This window comes from Carassius carassius, chromosome 21 (genome assembly GCF_963082965.1).
Source record: "Carassius carassius chromosome 21, fCarCar2.1, whole genome shotgun sequence".
In the NCBI taxonomy this organism is placed as follows: domain Eukaryota; kingdom Metazoa; phylum Chordata; class Actinopteri; order Cypriniformes; family Cyprinidae; genus Carassius; species Carassius carassius.
In genome coordinates, this window is record NC_081775.1 from 1,829,793 (window position 1) to 1,844,915 (window position 15,123).

Sequence of the window (15,123 nt, forward strand, 5' to 3'; positions counted from 1 at the left end):
GGCTAACAGGTTAAATAAAGGGAAAACAGAACAAAAGCATAAACACACTGTCTGGATAAAGGGTCAGAAAGAGAGAATGTGTTTAAGAAAATCAATAAAATTAGAATCAATATCTTTTATAGGCTTTTGCATTTCGAATGTCTGTGTGAAAGAGGAGAAAATTATCTGAGAACACTGCAAGTGAGTGTCACGGTTCATGAATTCACTGTTTTCTTCGTGTCTCGTGTATTTGTTGTTCTGTGTGTGTGTGGGTGTGTGTGAGTGGGCATGACCGCTCGTTCCTGCTGATCAGCACGACAGCTGATCTCATTCCCCGCATCAGCTGGTGCCAATTCACTCACCTATAAAGACTCATCGCACTTTCCTCTCTTTGTCAGATCGTTGTTTGGTGTCCTCAGTGTGTGTCATCGTGTGCCGTTTCCAGTCCTGTTCCGGATTCGAGTTCCTGTTCGGTGTCTTCGTGGTGTTCGTCTCATCTCGTCTGAATTTTCACTGTCACTGGATTCACCATCACCTGTCTTCTCCAGCACGCTGACCATCTAGTCCCTGCGCCACCAGCCCACCCGAGTTCCTGTACTTCTTTGTGTCTTTTGACCCTCAATAAAGAGTTACTTGCATCATTGCTTCCGCTTCATGTATTATGACAGTGAGAGCAGGGCATTAAATTGATACATTAAAAATAATTACGTGTGCAGACAAAATAATAAAGAGAAGTAATAGATGAATTATTTTTAGAAAAATTTACATACTGAGGGATAGTAAAATAGAGTTGAAACTATCAATTCATGCAAAAAGTGTAAATGAATCAGACAGAATAAAAAACTAAATTCAAAGAGTCATGTCATGAAAAAAAATATAAAATTATAAGAAATTGGTTAAAATAGTTAAATTAAAGTGGAAGGAAAAGAAAAATAGTAAACAATTTACTATATAAATGTATATATACAGTTGACTGTTGATTATAATATTATAGGAAAATGTAAGGCAGCCACTCCAGTGGAAATAATAGGATTAAAATATCCACTATGTAAAGAGCTAATAAACAAGATCTCAAACACATGGCAGAAAAGAACAAAAAATATGATGACAAAATGGCCAAAGGAAAGGACATTTGATGTAGCATTGTGTGAGGAAATGGAAAAGCTGATAAAATAATAATAATAATGATAATAATAATAAAAACTATAAAACTAAAATCAGTAAGAAAAGAGAAAAAAGAGAACCAAAGGGGGGAAAATAGAAATAAATAATAGCTATGTTTAAAAAGGAAGGTGAGGACATGTTGAAAAGTTTAAAACAGGCCAGGAAAATACTGAATGGGGCAGATAAAGACAACAAGAAAAAGAAAAGTTATTTTCTGAGCCACCTCCCATTTACCATTAGAGGAAGAGTTCCCAATCCTCAGGGGAAGAGTGGAAGTAACAGGAGAACTGGAGATGGAAGAGCCTATAGAGATGGATGGTGGGAAGGAACCAGCTGGGAAAACAAAGAGGTAAGAGAGAAAGAAAGGTGAACAATATTTACAGATGGATTGTTATAGACAGGCATGCATTAAACAGCGTTACAGCGTTAAAATCAAACCAGGAAGAATAAACCAGATATGAGGAAGTGTTAGAAAAAAATTAAAAGCAAAGATAGAAAAATTGAAGCACAAGTACAAGCTATGGAAGAAGAAATAGAAGACAAAATTAAAGAATCAGGAAAAAAGATACAAGAGGTAAATAAGTTGGAGAGAGGAAAGAGTAAGTTGTTCTACAGTAGTGAAGATGAGAATCAAGCAGATGAGTTATTTGATAACGGAAAATGGGAACAGGTCAGAGAAAAGGGGACACTCAGACCACTGGCTACACAACTTCCAATTTTAATCAAGGGTGAGCAGGGACAGTATGTCCCCTGGGCTTCACAGGACCTTGAGGGGCTGGTCACTCGCCTTGCAGGTATTCATGAGGGGGCTGGAAAGTGGATCAGAGTGTTTGAGGAAGAAACTATGGGCAAACTTTTGGCTGTGGGGGACATTAAATCTTTGCTGGCTAAAATCTTAAAAAACTACTCTAGACAGAGCAGTGAACTCTCATAATATGGATTACATTTTTTTGATGCATTGCATCCAGCAGTGTGGCAGGCACTGTGTGTGGAGTACCCGATCAGACTGGACCCTAAATCAGTAAAGGTCCAGAAAATCCAACCACATATGTTCCGAAACAGCTGAAAAGGTGGAAGCAAGAAACTGAAGGGGATCCAGAAAGAGACAAATTAATGGCAACATTGTTTAGACATGCTGTGATTGATGCTATGCTGCCAGCTGTAAAGAGCATGCTGGAGGATGTGGTCGGTTTAAATTCTAAAACACACAAAGAACTTTGTGACCATGTGGCTCATGCAGTGGAACAATACAGAAAAAATGAACAAAAACTCAAAAGCAAAGAGAAAGAGAAAGAGCTACAGCGTAAAGAAACTCAAATAAATCTTGAACAACTAACAAAGAAAAATAAGAAAAAGATTCAAGCTTCAATAAAGAAAAAGAAGCAGAACAAATGACAATGATGTCTCCAGTAAGTGCTTCGCAACCAACTATTCAGTCAAGCCCACTTACAGCAGTCTTTCCAAATGCACACCCGGTCCCTTTGCCCATAATTAACGTTTATACTCAGCAGCCAGGACCAATGGGATGGATAAAAAAACCCATACAGCAAGGCCGGAGTGGAAGAGTCATGCCTTAAACTGGTCCTCTAGGTGTGTGCTGGGCCTGTGGACAGCCTGGACATAATAAAAATGACTGTCCCATGAGAAGGCCTGCTGTACTATGGGTTGTGGTGTGAAAGAGGGAACTTTAGGAACATAACACGCTTGAGGGTATAAAAATGCTTTGGCCATACCAAGGGCAAAGTCTAGGTAGGTAGGGGCCACAGAGAGGGCCAGAAGAACTCCAACTCTCTTTAGAGAGGTGATAGCCAGTTACAGGGCAGTCTTAAGAGTCAGATGTATATCTGAGATATCATGTATTGGCACGAATGGAGCTTTACAAAGAGCCTCTAAAACCAACCAAGACTGACCTCTGGTGTAAGAGGCCCCCGAAGGGGGCGGCGAGCCTTTCAGCTCCGCTATGCTCGCGGGCGGAAGTAACTGAGAGCAGTGCTCGATTCTCCATTCTACCCCAGAAGGGGATGCCCTCTTCAGTCATGACAGACACGCGTCAGGAATTCATGGCCGAGGACTTCCCCACCTGAAAAATGGCCCCAAGAGCCGGCTTAGGCTGGGAAGTCCCTAGCCCAGAGCGTTGATTCAGCCTCCGGTCCCGAAACGGGGAGCGCGGGCGGTAACAATACAATCCACATCAAAGTGATATATCTAACTCCTCACAGTCAGATAAATACTGAACTTAATTCCTCAGAATTAAATGCAGCTAAACAACCAGACAAGTATACATGGTCTAGCGTGGAATGATATATCTAACTTCTCATAGTCAGATGAATGCCTCTTTAATTCCTCATTATTAAATGGAGCTTAAACAACCAGAAAAGTGGTCGGGTGTGGAAAGATTCACATCAAAACTGAAAATGAGAGTCGCTTAGTCACACAAACAATATTAATCTCCTCGGAGATTAAATAGCCGCCACAGCGAGTTCACAATCAGAGGCGGAAGAACCGCAGCGTGGGCTTTCGAGTCTCGAGAGTGAGCTCTAGATCTATTGAACACGGGTGGAGATAGGAAGAACCGTCTCCAACCTGCCCGCCAGAAATGCTAAGAAGCACAATCAGCCCCCTTCTTTATACATCAAGATATTATACATCAAGTCTATAAGCATAATACAGCATCCATGTGATCACTGATTGTATTCATAAAATTGTCATCTGCATGCAAAACCTTTCAAAAACAAGGGGAAAAAGTTTTGGTTTTTAGATTTTAGCATGGTAATGGATATGACAATGTTAATATATTTGGTGGAATAGATCTGCTACGCTGCTGCCGCTGTTGGTCATTGCTGATGTTGTAGAATGTTGCTTCTGCTGTGAAGTAAATACAGAAACTTGCTACTGCCAATGAATTAGCCGATATGGTGCTGTGAGTATTTAAGACATACTGCTGCTGCTGCATAAGTATAAGCATATAGAATAACCTGTAGCAAATCTATACAGGTGGAGTTGGGGAAGGTGGAGGCTTTCAGAGGAACTGTGAAGTGCTCTAGTGAATGCTAACCTAAGCTCATTGACTGTGTATGCAACATGAACCAATCAGCTTGTGGTAAGTAGTTTAACATTTTGAATATCATCAGTTTGCATTAACAACACATCAACCTGTGCCATCGAGAGTTTTATGATAGAACTTGGCATTTAAATAATACTCTCCGTGGGTCCAATTCATTCTTAGGGACTCCTCAGTATCACAGTCCCTTGGTGTGTTTAATATTACCTTCAGTAATTCTTAACCTTGCTTTAATACTCAATTCCAATAGTTTTTGAAAGTCAGAGACTGAAAGAGGGAGAGAGAATAAATATAGTTTATATAAGTCCTCATCTTCCCTTTGCACAATCAGTCCTTATTATTCATCATGCTGGGACAGTGTGTTAGGCAATCAAAATTTATTGGAATGTTTTCTTTTATGTTCTCTTGAGCATACAGACATCAATCTAGGAAAATTATACCTTCTATCTTTTTGACATGGTGCCACGTATAGTGGCGCTTCCCTAAGAAAAGCAGTCATAAACAATCCTGAGACTTTACAGCGTTAATAACAGTGTCAGGTTTCTTGAAGCACTGATTATCAATCCAATGAAAATAATCTGCTATAGCCCACAGGCCTCTCCATATTTATTGTGCTGGGATTTGTTTTGCCACAGTTATGAGCAAGATCATGATAAGTCACTAGATAATAAATGTATGTTTCCATTTCCATTTTACATGTATCTGTTTGGCAGTCACTTTTATCCGAAGCATCGTACAAAAGAGGAACAAAGCAATTTGTCAAAGAGTGAACAACAGTACACAATGCTAGGTTTATTAGACAAAAAAAAAAAAAACCGGCTAGATAAGAGGAGAAATGCAGAGAATATTTTTTTTGTGTGTGTAAGTACATTATTTTTAGAGTGTGGAGTGCTTAAGTGCTTGCAAAAGTGGTCTGTCTTCAGCTGATGTTTGAAGGATGTAATGCTTTTATCAGTCCAGGTAGAGGTTGACAGCTTATTCCACCAATGAGGAACAAAGAGGATGAAGGTTTTGGAGAGTGTTTATTTTTTTCCCTTTTTGTTCCAGTGGTCCTGATTTAAAGCTTTAAAAACATATATTTGATTCTGACCATAACTGGGAGCCACTGGAGTAAGATCAGGAGGGTTTGACATGGGTTTTCTTTGGCTAACATAACACTCGACGTGCTGCCAATGTTTTTTTTTTATTTTATTTTTTTTATCATATGTAGAAGCTGAGTTGAGCTGAGTCCTTCATCCAAGCAGAGATGTCTGAAATATGTATATACAGGTTGAGCCAGTGGGATCATCAGGAATAAATTAAAGATAGATCTGTGCATCATCTGCATAGCAGTGGTAGGTGAAGCCATGTGCCTTTATGATCATGCCCAGTGATGTTGTGTAAACTGAAAAAAAGAAGAGGAGTGAGCACTGAATATTGAGGAACAGTGATTAGCTGATGTGACTAAGAGACCCCACCTCTCCATGAAACCCTGAAAGATCTGCCTGTGAGGTTAGACTGGATCCACCAAAGTACCGTACCTGTGATGCCCAAGTCAGAGAAAGTGGATAGAAGGATCTGCTGGTTCACAGTATTGAAGCCTGCAGACAGATCTAACAGAAAAAAAGAAAAAGACTATGAAGGAGAGATGTGTCCTTAAGGAGAGCAACGCATACTGATGTTTTGTTGCAGATCTACGATCCCAGCCCCTGATCTTTCCCTGTATCGTGCTATCTCATTAGTTCATTGGCATTATCGCCAACGTCAACTGCATTCAAAATATATTTCCACATGCCATAGTGCCACGGCGGGACATATACAAAAATTGGATTAATACAGAGAAGATTAGCAAGGCCCCTGTGGGATGAAAGCAAATCCGTGAAGCGCTCCATTTCATACTGCAGGACTCATCGGCACTTCGCTAAGATGGCATCTTTGATAACAAACACTACATGATTATGATTATGATATGTTTCTTCCATGTAATCCAGCTTGTTGAGATACCTCATTCTGTATCTTCCCCTAAAATTCCCTTAAACAATGCCAAGCTGACCAGGGAATTAACCCTCTGGGGTTGGCGAATGCGCTGGTGTGGTCCCATAGCTGTTTAAGCCAACTCAATAGCCTCCGCCATCCAATGGGCTCCTGGTAATTAACTGTGATTGGTTTCCCCTTTAGTAAGATGTGGTGTAATTAGTGCCTCCACAGCCTCATCCTTGAAATGTTTCCCATAGCGAGCATTTTTGGAAAGAGAACTTTAGGGTACTCATCAATTGGGGTTAAAAATTCATGCATGGTGTGTCTTGACTTTGGCTAGATTGAAATGTCATGCTTCATTGACCCTATGGAAATTGGTTGCGTAAATCTATTGCATTCAAACCACTGTAAACTAGTATGGGACACTAAAGACCACAGCCTTTAGTGTCAGTCACATGTGTTTACCTGCACAGCTCATACAATTCTTAAATGGTGTGGTTTTTAGAACACATGTATAGATTTACCATGATGTAAGTATACAAACCTTGTTGTCCCCGTTTTTTTTTTTTTTTTTGCTTGAGTGAAGGCGTGTGAAGCTGAACATGTTGCTCGCTGGAACCCTGAGCTGTCAGAGCATCTGCAGGTCCTCCAAACAGAAGCTGTCCATCATAAAGAGGAAGTAGAGAAGTCTAATAAAAAGAATCTCATTTTTATTCCTGGATTATCATCTAATATATGGAGAAAATAACAAAATATAGTTTTGGTAAGGTGTAATAAACCATAACCTACACGCACGAATTAATGGAGACCTTGAACAGTTTTCGTGCCACCCAAGACTGTCAAAGGATTGAGCTTGCGCACCATTCATCTCTGACACAGCTGATTTGTGTTCTGACCTTGGGACTCGTGGCCAGTAATACTAAAGTGAAGTAGTTTTACTTTTCTGTAGTTTTTTAATGGCTCTCTGCATCTTACCGAAGGAGTTACCTGAGCAGTCGAAAGCTGCATATTTATAGCATGGACGGAGCAAAAATGTAAGTGTCTAAAGCACACGCACAGTTCGATTGAATGATGAATGTGTTTTAAGAATGTTGTTGAGCCAAATGTACGAAGGAAACTGTTAAAATAACCACAGCATTAACAACGACCTTGAAATAAGAACACAAGGTTTATCTGATTACCAGATGCATGAAAGAAAGTAGCGTTTGTTGCTTTAGCAAACAGACATCAGGCGCATTTTCTTTCAGGATCATCATTCGCTGATGGAGAGGAAAAGTTAAATAGCTACTATAGCATTTTATTTTCTGAAAATGATTAAAAAGTTTTCCCACTGAAAGAGAAGTGATCTCGCTCTCATAGATGTTCCAGGCTTTGTCTGCAGTGAAACTGAATGAAAGCAGAATGAACTGATAAAATTATAATAAATAAAAAAATTAAAAACACAAATAAATAAAATGTATGAATGATGCAGTGCTAATTGACATCATCTATTACAATACTGAAACTATAAAGCCTTATTCTGTGCAGAAAATTTCAATAATAGCTAATTAAATGTAGCATATAAAACAATCATAAAATTGCCGTTAGGAAAAAAATATCAATTACAAATGATTGATTATTGTCAAGCACGAGCAGTGTATTTGATTTCTTACAGCAAATTAAAAGTAATAAAAAAAGAGAATTCCTTTTAAATATTTAATACATAGGCTACATACATAAAATTATTGTATTTGACATTTCTGTCACTTCTGAAATGATGGCTATACCCCTGGTGTGACTAAATGTTAGCTTATACATAATAATTTTAAAGCTCTTTTTTTAAATCTTGGCTTAAATACATTTTTACGCCATTTCATGCCATAGCATCATTAAACTAGCATATAACAATGGTCAAAGGGTCTTTTTTTTTTCTTCTTACTGCTTACTGCTTTAATGTGGCATAACATGGAGGTGATCAGCCTGTGGCACTGCTGAAGTGTTACTGAAGCCCAGGTTGCTTGATAGTGGCCTTTAGCTCCTCTGTATTGTTTGGTCAGATGTTACATATCTTCTTCTTGACAATACCAGTTAGTAGTTTTGGCACTGTGTAACATAAGTTAGTCAGAATCCATTGTTTTTTTTGTTTTGTTTTTATTATGCATGAGCTCACTGAGTTCTGCACACTCACAAATCCTCTCATTATAACCAACATAATGTAGACATGATGTAAATGAGAGATTAATTGCGTAGTGAGGACAGATTTTTATCAATATAATGAGAGTTTTTGCAAAAGTTTCTATGTTTACCCCATACAAAATTTGAATAAACGGTTAACTTTTAACCATTTGCTAACAACACATTCATAATTGTAGCAACATATGAGATGAAAAAGTCTGATTTGACAAAATAATCAGTCCATTAATTCCTGGAGTGTACTGACTTAATTTTTCATCATTTTGTGTGAGGAAGATTAAATTCCATGAGCAGACAGAAATTGGAGGCTGAAGGTGTATCTATTTTTATAGCAATGTCAAGGAAACATGTTTTTTTCATGTAGTATAGTTTGTCTATATAAAGTGTCTGTATCTGAATACGTGACCCTGGACCACAAAACCTTATTCTTAGTCTTATTTATTCAGCTTTCAGATGATGTACTGTATAAATCTCATTTCGAAAAATTGACCCTTATATCTGGTTTTGTGTTCCAGTGTCACGTATGTGACAAAATCAAAAGACGATGCTTTATTTATTTATTAATTTTTTTGGTAAATGTTAGATTATGTTATGAATATGCTAGAAATGTGTAAAATAACTACTCTTTCATCTGCATAAAGAAGTGATTCATATTCACAAAATAGAATTCAAACCTCAAAGTGTAGATCTGTGGACATCAAAGGTTTGCGTGCAGGTGTTTTTGTCTCTTTAAACACTTTTACGTCATATTGTGTGCATCTGTATTCAGTGTATAGGTACTGGGGTGTGTGGTTCTGAATGAGTGACATTTTGGGCTTAGCACGGTTGAGTTAGACGTGTGAAGAGACAATGGCTGTGTGTGTGTGTTATGTGTATACTAGATACAGGGAGGAGACTCTGATTGTTCATTCTCATGGAGAGACATGTATTGTGATGCTGTGGGCACAGCTGAGGTTTTAGAAAAACACAAATCACACATATTTATAAACCCCTGTGTACTTAAATGACAAACTGTAGCATCACAAACATTACATTCGTGCAGAGGCATGTCAAAATTTGGCCTGCTTGTCACCTAAACTTGTTGTTACAGTACACACATTTATATTATCAAGCCCTTTTTAAACTAAATAATAAAAAGGTCTAGAGAATATTAAAGCATTTATACAGACTTAATAAGCATTTCAAATGAGTCACTATTCATTCACACAGTAGCATCTCTCACTGTAGGCCTAGTATCACCACAGAAAGCATTTCACCATTTGCATGTGTCACAGAATCAGCCAACACCATAGCACCAGATCCCATCACAATCACCGGAGTACTAATCACACGCACAGAGGCCTTTTTTTTCTTTTTGTTAATTGTATAATAAATAAAAAGAAAACAAATAGAATATTGTAACAACATTCGTAAGATGGGAAGCAGGAGGCGGGAACCGGCGAACATTCATACAAAAATTTTAATAAAAAAATAAACTCAAAAGAGCACCACAGCCCCTCGTGGACAACTGCAGTGCACAAACAAAACCAAAACACAAAATAAAACCCAGGCCTGGTCCTTTCTCATCCTTCACTGTCGTACTCCTTCCTTTATCCTTCCAGAGCTCCTCCGTGGGACTCAAGACCAGTGAGTGGCGCAGGTGTCTATCATCTTCAATTACTCTGCTGGCCTCGCTCCTTTCCCACGGCTCTCAGCCCCGCCTCACTGATCACATACCTCCATCACCCCTCGCAGGCTGGGGGTACTCCTGAGACTGCGTTCTACTCCACCATCTTCAATTACTCCATGCCCCACTCATCACAAATACAAAAGAATAAAAAGAATAGAAAAGCTCTAGTGTAAGTTTGTTTTATTATTATTATTATTATTATTATTATTATTTATTTATTTTTTTTTTAAGAAAAACAATTAGATAGTAAATGAATAGAGTGCAAGTCTAAAAGCTAGAGTTTGGAGGTCAAATAAAGCTGGAATAGGTGTGTTTTTAGCCGATTCTTGAAGATTGCTACGGATTCAGCTGCTCAGATTGAGTTGGGCTGGTCATTCCACCAGGAGGGAACATTTAATGTAAAGTTCTGTGAAAGTGATTTTGTGCCTCTTTGGGATGAACAATAATGTGCCATTCACTTGCAGAATGCAAGCTTCTAGAGGGCACATAAGTCTGAACTAATGAATTTAGGTAAAAGGGTGCAGAACCAGTGGTTTTGTAGGAAAACCTAAATGCCTTGAATTTTATGCGAACAGCTATTGGTAGCAAGTGCAAATTAATAAAAAGAGATGTGACGTGCATTGTTTTTGGCTCATTAAAAAATTATCTTGCTGCCATGTTCTGGATTAATTGTAAATGTTTGAAAGGACTGGTTGGAAGACCTGCTAAGAGTCTAAAAGTGAAGAAGAAAGTCTGACTGATTATCAATCATAACTCCAAGGTTTCTGGCTGTTATTGAAGGAGTAATGGTGATGCCTAACTGGATGGTGAAATTGTGATGAAATGATGGGTTTGATGGAACCACACGCAGTTCTGTCTTGGCAAGGTTGAGTTGAAGGTAATGGTCCTTTGACCAGCAAGAAATGTCCATTAGGGAAGCTTTGATGCGAGCAGCTATTATCGGATCATCAGGATGAAATGAGAGGTATAGTTGAGTGTCATCAGAATAGCAGTGATATGAAAAGCCATGTTTCTGAATGACAGAACCTAGTGATGCCATGTATACAGAGAAGAGAAGTGGTCCAACAACTGAGCCCTGAGGCACCCCAGTAGTTAGATGTGGCAACTTGGACACTTCACCTCTCCAAGATATCTTGAAGGACCTATCTGAGAGGTAAGACTCAAATCACTGGAAAGCGGATCCTTGGATGCCCTTTGCAAATAAGGTTGACAGGAGGACCTGGTGGTTCACCAAAGCAGCGGACAGATCTAGCAAGATAAGTACTGACAATTCAACAACTGAGAGCAAGGCAGTCTCGTCTCACTTCTGAAGCCAGACTGGTTTCTGTCCATGAGGTTGTTCTGTGTGAGAAAGGCAAAAACTTAGTTGAACACAGCCCATTCAAGTGTTTTTTTCAATGAAAGGAAGAAGGGAAATGTGTCTGTAGTTCTCTAAAAGAGATGGGTCAAGGGTGGGTTTCTTAAACTGTTAACGTTCACCAGGACGTGGGCGCACTGAACTGTCCTTGTTCACACGTGTCAATGTTTCCGTAAAGATTAAATGAAACAGGACAAAATTTTATCTTGACAAACTATATATCATTTATAAAGATCTAAGCTTCAAGCATCATCAACAGATCACTGTTTTTCAATGGAAAGCTTATAAAGAATGTATTTGCTACATATGTGTAAGCACTACACATACAACAAGAAGAATAAAAACACAGTACATACCAGATTTATTGTAATAATGAGTCATGAACACATCCAAAACTGTAAATCCTGATTTAGTTAGGAAGGTAAGGGTCCACTGAATGACATCTCATGGAGCATGTTTAATCCAATGAAGCAATAACGTTGTAAAATGGATGATAATTCCTTTGTTTACGTTTCAGTCCTTCGGGGACAGAATTGTTTGTGTCCGTTATGGAATAACTCACGCTCAGAAACTGCATCTTGGTAGTAAAAAACAGCATCGTTTTGTAGCATACAGTGTCACAAACAGAATGAGACGATCCACAAAAAAAAGAAAGATAGGCAGAAGATTGTTTATTTGAATTCTGGCGCTCTCTTTCTTGACAGCTTGTGACGTGTGATCTGACGCACCTGTCATCTAACCCTAACCCTAGACATAGTATAGGAACAATTGTTGCAGGAATCTAATTTTTTATGGTATCTTCTTCAGATTTGAATTTAGAATATAAACGTTATGATATGTATGATGTTATGATGTTATGATGTATGTCCTTTTAGCAGTAGACTCATGAGCAGAGAATGACTTAAATGCAGAGAATGACTTAGGTGCCCTTGAGTGACGTGACGTGACATACGGCCAAGTATGGTGACCGATACTCAGAATTCGTGCTCTGCTTTTAACCCATCCAAAGTACACACACACAGCAGTGAACACACACACACACCGTGAACACACACATGGAGCAGTGGGAAGCCATTTATGTTGCGGTTGGGAGTTCAGGGCCTTGCTCAAGGGCACCTAAGTCGTGGTATTGAAGGTGGAAAGAGCACTGTACATGCACTCCCCCCACCTACAATTCCTGCCGGCCCGAGACTCGAACTCACAACCCTTCGATTGCGAGTCCGACTCTCTAACCATTAGGCCGCAACTTCCCCCAAGGCACTGAACCCCCATCTGCTCCCCGAGTGCCGCAGCATAAATGGCTGGCCACTGCTCGACGTAAGAGTGAAGCAGAAAGCATCAAGATATGCTATCTGTTTAGGGGAAGTGGAAATGAAACCATAGCAGATAGCCAGGAGGGTGAGCATAGGTTATGTTGAAAGATGACGTGTTGAGGGATATGTGTTGTGTCAGGAACCATTTTGAGGTTAAGAGTGAGGAGGAAGTGATCAGAGGTGTGCAGTGGAGTAACCAGCACATGATCAGTGGAGCAGTGTCATGTGTAAATAAGGTGCAGTTAGTTGCCTGATTTGTGAGTAGCGGTAATTAACACTCTCTTGAGATCAAAAGAGGCAAGCAGAGTAGCATTAGAGGCAAGCAAGCAGTAGAAGCAAGCAGGAAGTCTGCAGCCTGACATTTATCTAAATGGATATTGAAATCTCTAAGCGTAACTAGGGGAGTACCATCCTTTAGGAAAGGATGAAAGCAGCACATCTAATTCATCCAAGAAGTAACCTTGTGGTCCAGGGGGTCGATAAACAATTACAAAATGGACTTTAAAAGTGTGGGTAATAGTGCATGAATGTGATTCAGTTCTTACTGAATTTTAATAATATAATTAATGATCTCCTCTTCTGTGTTCTGTATCACTCCACTTGCAGCATTTCTCACAGCTAGTGTCATGGTGGATGAGCAGTCCCATAATAATTTTACAAATACAGAAGCTGTTGTATCATGGACACAGAATGTTTTTTTTTCTAGGCAAAGAATAATTGTTTAAACTATATATACATATTTATGTCTAAAATACATTTCTTCCTGGATGAAGGAGCATCACCTTTAACTCAACCTTACCAAGATAGAGCTGCTTGTGCTAGGTACATCAACTATGACTCCTTTTAATGATTGCCAGAGACCCTGAAGACTGTCCGATCCTGCAGATTTGTGTAGATTTGCTCTACACAACATTAGGAAGATCAGGCCCTTTCTTTTGAAACACGCTTCACAGCTCCTTGTTCAAGCTCTTGTTCAGTCCAGGCTGAAATATTGCATTGCTCTCTTGGCAGGCCTTTCAGCCAGTTCTGTTAAACCTCTACAATTAATCCAGAATGAGGCTTCTCGCATAACATTCAAGACATTGATGTTTACCTACAAAACAATCACTGGCTCTGCTCCCCTTTACCTCAATTCACCACTTCAGATTTATGTGCCCTGTGGAGGTTTGAGTTCTGTGAGTGAACAGCGCATTATAATGTGAAGAGGAACCAAAGAGGCACAAAATCATTTTCTGTGACTTTTATCTTAACTATTTCCTCCTGGTGAAATGACTTGCCCAACTCAATCCGAGCAGCTGAGTCCTTACCCATCTTCAGTAAATGGCTAAAAACACATATTTTCCATTTACAATTGACCCTCTAACCTGGGGCGTAGATTACGCGGGGGACATGTCCCCCCCACTTTTAGTATCACGGAAATTCGTCCCCCGCACTTTTTCGGGCAAGTGTGTTCATATAGAGGTTTTCAAGAGCTGGTGTGAATAAATATAGATTTAAACTCAAAGAGACAGGATAGTCTGCGCATGACCTGATGTTTTTTTCGGACCGAAAGGCTTCATCATGGAGTGCTAAACTCTCCTGCAGTGTGTGTGTGTGTGTGCGTGTGTGTGTGTGTGTGTGTGTGTGTGTGTGTGTGCGCGTCTCATTCATACTCGTAGCTGGAGGGCGCTCGCGCAGAAAGTCATAACAGGAAATTCCTAATATGGGCAAAAACGTCCAGCATCTCAGTATTTGAATGAGCTCCTTTTACATTATAATCCTCTACGTCCGCTACGTTCTCAAAACTCGGGCAATTTGATAATACCTAGAATATCAAAATCAACTGCAGGCGGCAGATACTTTTCCTATTTGGCGCCCAAACTCTGGAATAACCTACCTAACATTGATCGGGAGGCAGACACACTCTTGCAGTTTAAATCTAGATTAAAGACCCATCTCTTTAACCTGGCATACACATAACATACTAATATGCTTTTATTATCCAAATCCGTTAAAGTGAAAGTGAAAAAAGTGAAGTGACATTCAGCCAAGTATGGTGACCCATACTCAGAATTTGTGCTCTGCATTTAACCCATCCGAAATGCACACACACAGAGCAGTGAACACACACACACACACACTGTGAGCACACACCCGGAGCAGTGGGCAGCCATTTATGCTGCGGCGCCCGGGGAGCAGTTGGGGGTTCGATGCCTTGCTCAAGGGCACCTAAGTCGTGGTATTGAGGGTGGAGAGAGCACTGTACATGCACTCCCCCCACCCACAATTCCTGCCAGCCCGGGACTCGAACTCACAACCTTTCGATTGGGAGTCCGACTCTCTAACCATTAGGCCACGACTTCCCTAAAGGATTTTTAGGCTGCATTAATTAGGTAAACCGGAACCGGAAACACTTCCCATAACAACCTATGTACTTGCTACATCATTAGAAGAATGGCATCTACGCTAATAT

The 15,123-nt window shown here is 39.7% G+C and overlaps 1 long non-coding RNA gene and 1 pseudogene across 1 annotated transcript in view; one reads left to right on the forward strand and one right to left on the reverse strand.

The window, feature by feature from the left end:
- Nucleotides 1–14,907, reverse strand: part of LOC132097345 (uncharacterized) — a 433,761-nt gene extending 418,854 nt beyond the window's left edge. Inside the window, exon 1 of the long non-coding RNA XR_009422723.1 lies at nt 14,743–14,907. This is a non-coding gene — a long non-coding RNA (uncharacterized LOC132097345). The remainder of the gene's footprint in view (nt 1–14,742) is intronic.
- LOC132098286 (U6 spliceosomal RNA) lies at nt 5,983–6,081 on the forward strand (annotated as a pseudogene).
- Nucleotides 14,908–15,123: the final 216 nt, after the last annotated feature.